The sequence below is a fragment of the Bufo gargarizans genome, chromosome 10 (assembly GCF_014858855.1).
Source record: "Bufo gargarizans isolate SCDJY-AF-19 chromosome 10, ASM1485885v1, whole genome shotgun sequence".
NCBI classification, from domain to species: Eukaryota; Metazoa; Chordata; class Amphibia; order Anura; family Bufonidae; genus Bufo; species Bufo gargarizans.
Genome location: NC_058089.1, coordinates 77,590,811 through 77,603,547, shown reverse-complemented (window position 1 = coordinate 77,603,547; position 12,737 = coordinate 77,590,811). Strand labels below are relative to the sequence as shown.

The 12,737-nt window shown below is 46.3% G+C and overlaps 1 long non-coding RNA gene across 1 annotated transcript in view; it reads right to left on the bottom strand.

Moving 5' to 3' along the window:
• LOC122921000 overlaps nt 1–12,064 on the bottom strand; it is a 150,924-nt gene extending 138,860 nt beyond the window's left edge. The window contains exon 1 of the long non-coding RNA XR_006386953.1: nt 11,967–12,064. This is a non-coding gene — a long non-coding RNA (uncharacterized LOC122921000). The remainder of the gene's footprint in view (nt 1–11,966) is intronic.
• Between the last annotated feature and the right edge of the window lie 673 nt (nt 12,065–12,737).

Sequence of the window (12,737 nt, the reverse complement as noted above, 5' to 3'; positions counted from 1 at the left end):
TAGGCCCCGGCACCCAGACAGAGGAGAGAGGTCCCATAGCAGAGATTCAGGTTTCATGTCACCCAACACTGGAACAGGCCACTGTCAAATATTTTTAGGCACGGCCACCCAGACAGAGGAAAGAGGTCCCATAGCAGAGATTCAGGCTTCATGTCATAGCAGAGAATCATGCTTCACGTCACCCACCACTGGAACAGGCCATTGTCAGATATTTAGGCCCCGACACCCAGACAGGGGAGAGAGGTCCCATAGCAGAGAATCAGGCTTCATGTCATAGCAGAGAATCATGCTTCATGTCACCCAACACTGGAACAGGCCACTGTCAGATATTTTTAGGACCCGGCACCCAGACAGAGGAAAGAGGTCCCATAGCAGAGATTCAGGTTTCATGTCATAGCAGAGAATCATGCTTCACGTCACCCACCACTGGAACAGGCCATTGTCAGATATTTAGGACCCGGCACCCAGACAGAGGAAAGAGGTCCCATAGCAGAGATTCAGGCTTCATGTCATAGCAGAGAATCATGCTTCATGTCACCCACCACTGGAACAGGCCATTGTCAGATATTTAGGACCCGGCACCCAGACAGAGGAAAGAGGTCCCATAGCAGAGATTCAGGCTTCATGTCATAGCAGAGAATCATGCTTCATGTCACCCAACGCTGGAACAGGCCACTGTCAGATATTTTTAGGCCCCGGCACCCAGACAGAGGAGAGAGGTCCCATAGCAGAGATTCAGGTTTCATGTCACCCAACACTGGAACAGGCCACTGTCAGATATTTTTAGGCACCGCCACCCAGACAGAGGAAAGAGGTCCCATAGCAGAGATTCAGGCTTCATGTCATAGCAGAGAATCATGCTTCATGTCACTCAACACTGGAACAGGCCACTGTCAGATATTTTTAGGCCCCGGCACCTAGACAGAGGTCCCATAGCAGAGATTCAGGCTTCATGTCATAGCAGAGAATCATGCTTCATGTCACCCAACACTGGAACAGGCCACTGTCAGATATTTTTAAGCCCCGGCACCAAGACAGAGGAGAGAGGTCCCATAGCAGAGAATCAGGCTTCATGTCATAGCAGAGAATCATGCTTCATGTCACCCAACACTGGAACAGGCCACTGTCAGATATTTTTAGGCCCCGGCACCCAGAGGAGAGAGGTCCCATAGCAGAGAATCAGGCTTCATGTCATAGCAGAGAATCATGCTTCATGTCATAGCAGAGAATCATGCTTCATGTCACCCAACACTGGAACAGGCCACTGTCAGATATTTTTAGGCCCTGGCACCCAGACAGAGGAGAGAGGTCCCATAGCAGAGAATCAGGCTTCATGTCATAGCAGAGAATCATGCTTCATGTCACCCAACACTGGAACAGCCCACTGTCAGATATTTTTAGGCCCCAGCACCCAGACAGAGGAGAGAGATCCCATAGCAGAGAATCCGGCTTCATGTCATAGCAGAGAATCATGCTTCATGTCACCCAACACTGGAACAGGCCACTGTCAGATATGTTTAGGCCCCGGCAACCAGACAGAGGAGAGAGGTCCCATAGCAGAGAATCAGGCTTCATGTCATAGCAGAGAATCAGTATCACGGAAGGTGTACAGGAAACAAGACAACACAAAATGAATATATGACACACTGGATCCAAAACTAAGGAACAAAAAGGGAGACCCCTGCATCAGACCTGGCACTCTCCCTGACTGCTCAGCCTATGCGAAAATCCCAATGGTAGATGATCGCATATCCTCGTACCTCGACTGTATAACACCTGAACACCCTATAATAGTGAGGGGACACGACCACCGGCTCCCTACACTAGACACGGAGGGAGTCAGGGTCACCTGGGATCCAGCAAACAGAAAAACACAAAAGAATGCACAACACTTATCTTGTAGAAGACTGGGAAATAGGATCAGCATGCACACACACTCCAGGAAGTTGTATAAACCGCACACTAATGCGCTATGGGGAGGAATTTAAAGGGATGCAATCAGTCCAACTACATGACAGCTGAGAGAGGCTAACGAGATGAGGAACTTAAAGCAAAACAAAGGAAGCTCAAGGAGGAGGTTCTGAAAGGCATCTGTCAGAGCTTCTCAGATGTCTGGTGGTGACAGTACCCCTCCCTCTTCCGAGTGGACTCCGGACACTCAGAGCCCACCTTCTTAGGATGGGACCTTTGGAAAGCCCTGATGAGACGAGTGGCCTTAATGTTTGTCACTGGGACCCACATCCTCTCATCAGGACCATAACCCTCCCAATGAACGAGGTACTAGAGAGAACCGCGGACAACACGAGAATCCACAATCCTAGAGACCTGAAATTCAAGATTACCATCAACCATAATCGGAGGAGGAGGCAAAGTCGAGGGTACAATGGGTTAAACATAAGGTTTTAATAAGGACTTATGAAAAACATTATGGATCTTCCAAGTCTGAGGAAGATCAAGACGGTAGGCAACAGGATTGATGACAGACAAGATTTTGTAAGGCCCAATAAACTTAGGACCCAACTTCCAGGAGGGAACCTTCAATTTGATATTCTTGGTAGACAACCACACCAGATCACCAACATTCAGGTCCGGACCAGGCACACGTCTCTTATCTGCCACACGCTTATATCTCTCACTCATGCTCTTTAGATTATCCTGACTCTTTTGCCAAATAGATGACAAAGACGAGGAGAATCTGTCCTCATCAGGTAAACCAGACCCTCTCCCGAGAATGTCCCAAACTGCGGATGAAACCCATATGCACCAAAAAATTGTGACTTATCAGAGGACTCCTGACAACGGTTATTTAAAGCAAACTCAGCAAGGGACAAAAAAGAACACCAATCCTCCTGATTCTCCGCCACAAAACAGCGCAGATATGTCTCCAGATTCTGATTGACGCGCTCTGTCTGGCCATTCGACTGCGGGTGGAAAGCAGAAGAGAATGTCATCCGAACCCCCAAGCGAGAACAGAAAGCCTTCCAGAATCTGGAAACAAACTGCGCGCCCCTATCAGAGACTATGTCTGAAGGAATACCATGCAATTTGACAATGTGATCAATAAATGCCTGCGCCAGCGTCTTAGCATTGGGCAAGCCAGGAAAAGGGATGAAATGCACCATTTTGCTAAAACGGTCCACCACGACCAGAATCACAGTCTTCCCCGAGGAACGAGGCAGGTCCGTTATGAAGTCCATGGACAGATGTTTTCAAGGACAGGAAGGAATGGGTAAGGGAAGGAGAGGACCTGATGGCCGTGAATGAGGGACTTTGGCACGAGCGCAAGTCTCGCAGGCTGCCACAAAACCCTCAACCAACTTACGAAGCGCCGGCCACCAGAATCTCCGAGCGATGAGATCCACTGTGGCTCTTGCCCCCGGGTGCCCAGCAAGGACCGTATCGTGGTGTTCCTTAAAAATCTTGTGTCTTAAAGCGAGAGGCACAAACAACCTCCCAGGAGGACAAAGATCAGGAGCCTCTGACTGGGCTACCTGCACCTCTGCCTCCAATTCAGGATAAAGAGCAGAGACCACCACACCTTCAGCCAAAATGGGACCCGGGTCTTCAAAATTCCCACCTCCCGGAAAACAACGTGACAGGGCATCTGCCTTCACATTCTTAACCCCAGGGCGGAACGTGACAACAAAATTAAACCTTGAAAAGAACAAAGACCATCTGGCCTGTCTCGGGTTCAGACGCTTGGCTGACTCCAAGTACGCCAGATTTTTATGGTCAGTAAACACAGTAATAGGGTGTCTGGCTCCCTCTAGCCAATGGCGCCATTCCTCAAAAGCCAATTTGATGGCCAACAACTCCCTATCTCCCACATCGTAATCTCTCTCTGCGGAGGAGAGTTTCTTCGAGAAAAAGGCACACGGTCGCCATTTGGCAGGAGAGGAACCTTGAGACAAGACCGCACCCACACTCACCTCAGAAGCATCAACCTCAACTATGAAGGGTAGAGAAATATCAGGTTGTACTAAGATGGGAGCGGAAGCAAAACTCTCCTTGATATTAGAAAAGGCCTTACGCGCCTCTACCGACCGGGAAGAAAAATCTACCCCCTTTCAGGTCATATCAGTGAGTGGTTTAACAACAGAGGAATAATTCAAAATAAACTTCCTGTAATAATTGGCAAAGCCCAAAAAATGCATCAGCGCCTTCTGATTCTCAGGAAGCTCCCACTCAAGCACAGCGCAGACCTTCTCGGGGTCCATGCGAAAACCAGAAGCGGAGAGAAGAAACCCCAGAAATTGAATTTCTGGAACCGCAAACACACATTTTTCCAGTTTCGCATATAATTTATTCTCCCGCAGGATGAGCAAGACCTGACGTAAGTGTTCCTTATGAGTTTTGAAATCAGGAGAAAAAATCAAAATGTCATCCAAATACACTAATACAAATTTTCCCATTAAATTATAAAAAATGCTGTTCACGAAATGCTGAAAAACGGCAGGGGCATTCATCAAACCAAAAGGCATAACCAAATTCTCAAAATGGCCCTCAGGGGTAGTGAAGGCCGTCTTCCATTCGTCTCCTTCTCTGACCCTGACCAGGTTGTATGCCCCTCTTAGATCTAATTTGGAAAAGACTTTAGCCCCAACAATCTGGTTAAACAGGTCCGGGATCAGAGGAAGCGGATAATGGTCACGAATAGTGATACTGTTCAGCTCCCTGAAATCCAGACAAGGTCTTAAAGAACCATCTTTTTTCTTAACAAACAACAGGTGATTTCGAGGGTCGTATGTGTCCTTTTCTCAGACTCTCAGAGATATAAGCACGCATAGTGACCCTTTCAGGTTGGGAGAGATTGTATAAACGAGATTTAGGCAGCTTGGCGCCTGGGATGAGATTAATAGGGCAATCGTACTCCCTGTGCGGGGGCAAATCCTGAACTCCACTCTCAGAGAAGACATCCGAAAATTCAGAGAGAAAAGGTGGTACAGTCTTAGTAGAAACCTCAGAAACCGATGTTGTGAGGCAATTCTCTCTGCAAAAGTCACTCCAACCATTTATTTGCCTCGCTTGCCAATCAATGGTGGGGTTATGTTTAGTGAGCCTGGGTAGCCCCAACACAAGAGGAGTAGGTAATCCGCTAAGGATGAAACATGACACATCCTCAACATGAGCATCACTCACAATTAAACGGATATTGTGAACTATGCCCTTTAATGATTTCTGAGAAAGTGGAGCGGAATCAATAGCAAAAACAGGAATATCCTTTTCCAAAGTGCATACCTGGAAACCATGAGTTATCGCAAATTGATTATCAATGAGATTGACAGCTGCTCCACTATCTACAAAAATCTCACAAAAAATGTTCTTGCTCTCTAGCGCCACCCTGGCAGGCAGGACAAAACGGGAACTACAAGCAAACTGAAAACCTTCAATTTCCGCCTCAACCCTGCCAATAGTAACAGATGGAACATTTTTAAAAGATTTTTTCATTTTTGTTTCTTTATTACTCCCAAAAAACTGCCTGAATCTCCTAGAGGGACAAACATTTGCCAAATGATTTATACCTCCACAACAAAAACAAACCTTCCCATGCTGAATCTTCTATTGTCAGAGGCAATCAACCCCAGCTGCATGGGCTCCTGCTCAGAAGGGGCTGACAGCGACTGAGACCCCTGCGCACAGAATGAGACCGCTGCACTGTCCTGGGATTGAGTATGACAGGAAGGAGAGATCTCTCCTCTCTCTCTAAGACGCCTGTCAATACAAACGGCCTGAGACATAGCAGAGTCCAAGGAGATAGGACTCTCATGAAAGGCAAATGCATCTTTCAATCCCTCTGAAAGACCATGGCAAAATTGATTTCGGAGTGCAGCATCATTCCAACCAGTATCAGCTGCCCATCTCCGAAATTCTGAGCAGTATATCTCTGCGGATTCTTTACCCTGGCATAACTGACGTAGTCTATAGCCAAAGCAATACGATCCGGATCAACATATATCTGACCCAGGGCTAAAAAGAATTCATCCACTGAACGGAGGGGCCGTGCCCCCACCGGCAGCGAAAAGGCCCAGGACTGAGCGTTATCCCTGAGCAGCGATATAACGATCCCCACCCTCCGTTCCTCATCACCAGAGGAATGGGGAAGAAGTCGAAAATGGAGTTTGCAAGCCTCTCTAAAACGCACAAAATTTTCACTACCCCCGGAGAACGTATCTGGGAGCGAGATCTTAGGCTCAGAACAAACTCCATGAACGCAAGCTGAACCGATCACTTGAAACTGAGAAAGAGTCTTACGGAGATCTGCTATCTCCATGAAAGTGTCACGACTCTTGGTCATGGTCGTGACTCTTGTGGCCGCATGAAGTTGCCTGCGGTCTTGGTGTGGTTGCCGCTGGCAACATTGGGTATGTGGCAGCAGTGCAGCCTGAGTGGTGTTAGGCAGCTTGCTGCGGTAGGCATGCAGTTGCACCTGGCAACCTCTCCTATAGGTGTGCCTTTTATTGGTGTGCACAGGGTGTTGTTTGTATTGTGTGCACTTCTCCTTTAAGTTGATGTTTTCCCTTTCCTGTTGTGCTGGAAGGGTTAACTTCCTTCCTAGTGTGTGTCCACTGGGTGTGTCTGAGTGGGTGTGACCTCAGGCCTCCTTATATGTTGGGGTGGTGGAGCCTGAGGTCAGTTGAGTTTGCTTGTCAGTCTGTGTTGGAGTTCTGCTCTCTGGCTGAATGTGTCACGCTGTGTGAGCCACCCTTAGTTGTCATTGTTTATTATTTGTGTCCGTTTCCTGTACCCTTCCTCTATTGTTTTGTGGTATGTCTAGTGTGGTGTGCTATGTTTGGTATTTGTGATGTTGTTACCAGCATGGCTGCTTGACGTGTCACTTTTGGTGTGTGTATGTTTCACTGGAGGGGTTTAAGCAATATGCAAGACTGTGTGCTCCCCAGCCTGGAACCTCCATGCTGCTCGTAGCTGCAGGGAGGTCCAGGTTGTCATTGGTGCCGTCTTTCCTTCTTTGGCTGCGGCAGGTAAGAGTTGATAGCGTTTGTTGTGTTGTGCTATTTACCTGCCGTACTGTTTATAGTTTTGCATCCTGCCAGCTACTGGGCCTCTGGAGACGCCTGTTATCCGTGCCCTGGATAACAGGTGTTCTCTGCCCTGTCATCAGCTGTAGGGCAATGCAGGGATACTTAGACTTCTAGGCACGTGGGTATGAGTCCCCTTACCTTTGAAGGGGGCTCATACGGCTAGGAGACTAGGGCCGGTTGAGGGAAGTTTTAGGAGGTGACCAGCTCCATTTCCCGTGCATTGCAGCCCGGTAGCAGGACATTGCGCGATGGGGGGATTCCCCCACCCCCCATTGTGACAGAAAGACCCTGCAAGCATTCAGTCAAAAGTGAAACCGGATCCATGCTTGAGACGGTTTTGGCGGTTTATAATGTCACGGAAGGTGTACAGGAAACAAGACAATACAAAATGAATATATGACACACTGGATCCGAAACTAAGGAACAAAAAGGGAGACCCCTGCATCAGACCTGGCACTCTCCCTGACTGCTCAGCCTATGCGAACATCCCAATGGTAGATGATCACATATCCTCATACCTCGACTGTATAACACCTGAACACCCTATAATAGTGAGGGGACACGACCACCGGCTCCCTACACAAGACACGGAGGGAGTCAGGGTCACCTGGGATCCAGCAAACAGAAAATCACAAATGAATGTACAACACTTATCTTGTAGAAGACTGGGAAATAGGATCAGCATGCACACACACTCCAGGAAGTTGTATAAACCGCACACTAATGCATTATGGGGAGGAATTTAAAGGGATGCAATTAGTCCAACTACATGACAGCTGAGAGAGGCTAACGAGATGAGGAACTGAAAACCAAAACAAAGAAAGCTCAAGGAGGAGGTTCTGAAAGGCATCTGTCAGAGCTTCTCAGATGTCTGGTTGTGACAGATATTGTTTAACGCAGGGAGGCTGTCAACCAGGCTTAAGTTGGACTACTACTGGGGCCAATGGCATCCTCCCTATATCTGTTTTAGAAGTTGCCCATAACTCCTGAGGGACTGCCTGGAGTGCCTCCAGTTTTGGGGAATCATGCTCAGGAATCTGGGAGTCTGGTAAGAACACAGAAGCTATTAATGGACACAGGGTCTCTTCAGGAGTGTCAAAATTTACCCTAGTAGTACCATCAGGATAGAAGTGTATGTGTGCTCCCAGGGCTTGTAGGACATCAGTCCCTAGGAGAGGTTTGGGTAAATTTTCTTTTACCAGGAGTTGTGTAACCACTGTACTGTCTTTTATTTTTTATTTTACAGGTTCGGATTCACAAACATATATGGTTTCTCCATTGAATCCCACTGCCGGTACATGCCAGAGGGACAATTGATGGGGTTGAAGGAAGGACTGGTCTATTACCGATTTGGCTGCCCCCGTGTCGACCAAAAAGGGTACTGCTTTCTTATTACCTATGGACACGGGTACATCCAGTTGAATCCCCACCTCCTTAGTTTTAGTGAGCAGTACCAATACGGTGTTGCCTGTTTCCTAGCAGGTGTTCCCTTGCAAAACGGACTGGTCTGCTGTCACGGCTGAGGATGGGGAAAACCCTCAGCCGTGCGATGCCAGAAGATGATGGTCGCTGCAAGGACAGGAATCAGGGAGCAGGTCACTTCCTATCACTTCCCTAATTCTGACCCTGTCTCCTAGCCGTATGAGCCGACCCTGATGGTAGGAGGGCTCCTACTTCAGAAGCTAAGATTCCAACTAGCCCTCAGGGTGGCCCTAGACTAGGAGCAGGGTGAGACTACTTGTTCCTCCTAGATACGGACGAACAGGAGTTTCTCACTGGCCAAACTACAAAGAAAGGGGGACATAAACAACTTATGGCAATGGCAGGTAAATGCACCAAGTACAACACTTACCTGCCACAGACACAAAGCCTGGAACCCATGCAGAAGCGCTGCTGTCCACAAGAACACAAAGGGACACAGCACACATCACACAGGAACCCAGGACTATAAGCTGCAATAAACAAGCAGACCAAAGACACACCTTCATAACATCATGTATAACATAAACTTATGACCACAAGGGTGGCCCTCACTGGCAGATGTAGCCACAGACACACCCAGTGTTCACATAAAGAAGGGAGTTAACCCTTGCTACACCAGGCAAGGGAAGACAGCAACTTAAAGGGGAAGTGTACTCATACGTAAATCCCGTGCATACTAAAACAACAAAAGTGCACACATACAAAGACAGGTTGCCTGGTGCAACCACATGCACATTGCAGCAAGCTGCCTAGCACCAGCTCAGGCTGCTATACTGCGACATACAAAATAACAACTTGTTGCCAGCGGCAACCACAAGTGAGGCAACATACTAGCGGCCCTCATCTGTGGTTTAACAACAAAACCAGACCGCAGGCAACAGCTTGCGGTTCAGGAGTGACTACCATGACCATGGTCGTGACATCTGCCTGACCACTGGTCTGTCCTGCACTATTGTTCTGTTGCTGCCTTGGGGCACAGCAATTTTTTCTGACATGTCCTGGCGTCCCAGAGTTATAACACTTAAAGGACTTGGGGCCAGCTCCTTGACCTACAAATTGTACTGTGAACTTTTTCATGTCTAATTCCAGACTTTTGGCAGCAGCAAGTTGGGGTAGTGGTGTAACTCACCATTCGGGTTTACATGCCTACATCTTGGCTTGGAGGGCTAGTCTAAGTCCCTCCATGAAGGCAGAAATTAGCAACATTTCCCCCATTTGGCCCGCCTAATCCCACCCCATGTCAGTCCATACAGTTCTAAGTCCGGCTGCATAAGTCTCCACTGTTTCCTGTTGTCACTGAACTATATCTTTCAGGCTCCTAGCACTCTAATTTTCCGTGTTCTGGGCCCATTCTGTAAAAAACTGACAAAATGTAGTTCCTGATGGTAAAGTCCATTCCCAGTCATCTAATTTCTGACCACCGGGTCTTTGTGCGCGTTCTGTTATGAAAGTGTCAACTAACTGATATTGGGATTCCCCTAACTATAATAACATAAGATCTTTTCAGTCTGCCCAAGTGGCTCTGTAGGTGGACTGAATCTGTTGCAACATCCTAGTAGTCGGCATAGGTCTTGTCATGGCAGTCTGGCCAAAAGTCCCAATTGGTCTTTGGGACTCGAAAGACGATACTCAGTCATGACATCCAGTCCCTGGAGAATCGGTGCCTATACAACAGACTGTCCCTCATCTAGGGCAACTGGTCCCTTTTCTGCGGCTGGTCCAGCCACAGCAGCAGTGGGAGCCGCCTGTTGTTGCCTTTGGTATTGACTATGTGTCAAAACAGGATATATTCCTGCTGGTCTGATTTTGGGTGCTCCACAGACTCTACAAGTCCACCCTTGCGGACCAAATGTGTTCTCTGTGTGTCAAAGGAGGTGCATTGGGGTAAGGAGAGGGTCTGTAGCTACTGTCAAACTTTTTGTCCATGTAGTCAGTCTCCTGTTTTAATTTATATAACAGTCTTCCTTTGATCACTTCCCTTTTCCACCCCTCTGTCTCTGTCTCTTGTGTGACCTTAATCCAGGCAACGTAATCTCCTCAGTCCCTTTATTAGGGATCCTCGGGACATGAATTTATATTTCCATGACGGTCTTTAAGACCGAATAAAGTCCCTTTAGGGATCCCTATTTCGCAGTTAAAAGCGTCAACTTTATTAATTTAATTTCTACTTACAAATATATAAAGAACAAAAAAACAAAGAATGGGTTAAAACTCTCAGCAGTATGGAGTTTTGGACAACTTATTTAAGCCTGGCTGCCTGGTTATGCAAACACTTGGTGGCAATGTCTGACAACTGGCTAGTTACAGTAATTGTCTTTTATTATGTTAATGTGAGGACCTGTATTTTATCACACCTAGCTATTTAAAAGGGTTTATATAATGTTTCTAATGTAGACTCAGCGTTTTAAACCATATACTTATTATAATTAGGAATGTATATGACGACCTGTATTGAACAGGCTCTATTGAAATCGTACTTTGGGTCACAGGTGTATCAATTCCCTATTGGACACTTTAATAGCAAACGCCATATACAAAGTTTCACCAGCTACAAGGTAACCTCTATTTGTATCATAGAGGTCAATGTGGGTGTCTCTCTATACACAATGCCCTGCTACATACTCTTGTGCCTGTTAATAGACACTACCTTCCACTAGAGGTCGATATTGTACAGTATATCATTGTTTGTATCGGTATACCTCACTGAACTTCACGGACAATTCTGTATGTACTAGCCAGTGTACTCCTGTCACTCCATTACTTGCTGCCTAAAATAGGTTCACATTCCTACACCCCACCACTTAATCCAGGCATCAACAGTTTCTTCACATCTATTATCTTTGATCCATCCACCAAAAGTTTGCTTGAACCTTTCCCAGACCTCCAAATCCAAGTTTCCATGTTTCATACTTGCCTTTTGAAAGACCTTTTCAACAGTCTTTAATCCATCTTTTCCTCCCCTTTTTTCAAGGTTTTTGCTGTCTTGTAATCCTCTGGGACACTAAAGTTATTTCCCATGACTATTATAGCCTGTTATCTTCACTATATACCAAGAAAATATAAAAATCCAGACGTTTATTGTTCCTCCAGTTTATTTTGTTAAGAACTTCCTCACTACTCATTAGTGTATTCTTATTGTAGATAATTATTCCCAGGACTTACCACCCCTTCATAGGGTTCCACAGGTCCTGATTTCTTTCTATGGCATTAACAGTGATTCTCCACAAGATATATTACACACTTTAAATAAATTAATATTCCTACAACTAATCCAAATGTGTCCTAGTCAAAGTTACCATCATGAGTCATTTTTGTCCTTACCCAATAATCATAGGAATATCATTCTAGGCTGGACTGTTAATCAGCTTTTTAAGACTCCAACTCCACATCGATTTGGACAGACAGGAGATGAGGCACAGATTTTAGTAAGATAAAGTCTCTTACCTTGCAGCTGCTTTGAGTAGATCTGTACGTCCTCTGACCATGGTTATCTGGGTGTCGAGGGAGAGCCAATTAGTCCAGCCCCTACGTTGGGAGCCAAGAATTTGTTGGGGAAATTACTCCGCTTCTATGATTATCGGGTTCCAAATCCACATTATATGTGCACATAGAGAAATTCTGATACAGACACAATGGTTGTAATCAGTAATCTGAATTTATTAGGTTCCAGACAAATCTTATATTAGGATCTTACTGGCAGACATCCAGCAGCTGTGGGCGTTACATAACTTGAGCAAAAACCACAAAGACAGAAGAAATGAAACATCATATCAGAAAAGAGGATGTGAAAGTAACCAGTAAGAATTTCTATTTCTAAGTTCCATTTCTAAGAATAGTAACATAGTAAATAAGGCCGAAAAAATACATTTGTCCATCCAGTTTGACCTGTCATCCTGCAAGTTGATCCAGAGGAAGGCAAAAAAAAGGTAGAAGCCAATTTTCCTCACTTTAGGGCAGGCATGTCCAAACTGCGGCCCTCCAGCTGTTGCAAAACTACAACTCCCAGCATACCCCAATAGCTGTAAGCAACCCAGTCATGCTGGGAGTTGTAGTTTTGCAACAGCTGGAGGGCCGAAGTTTGGACATGCTGTTCTGGTTCTGACAAAGCTGTCAGTTCAGTTGATGTACTGCTCCAAATCAATTAAGATACGTGCACGGAGAGATCAGACAGACAACTCACTACATGGAGTTAAAAAGGATCTCTGGTTTATTTCT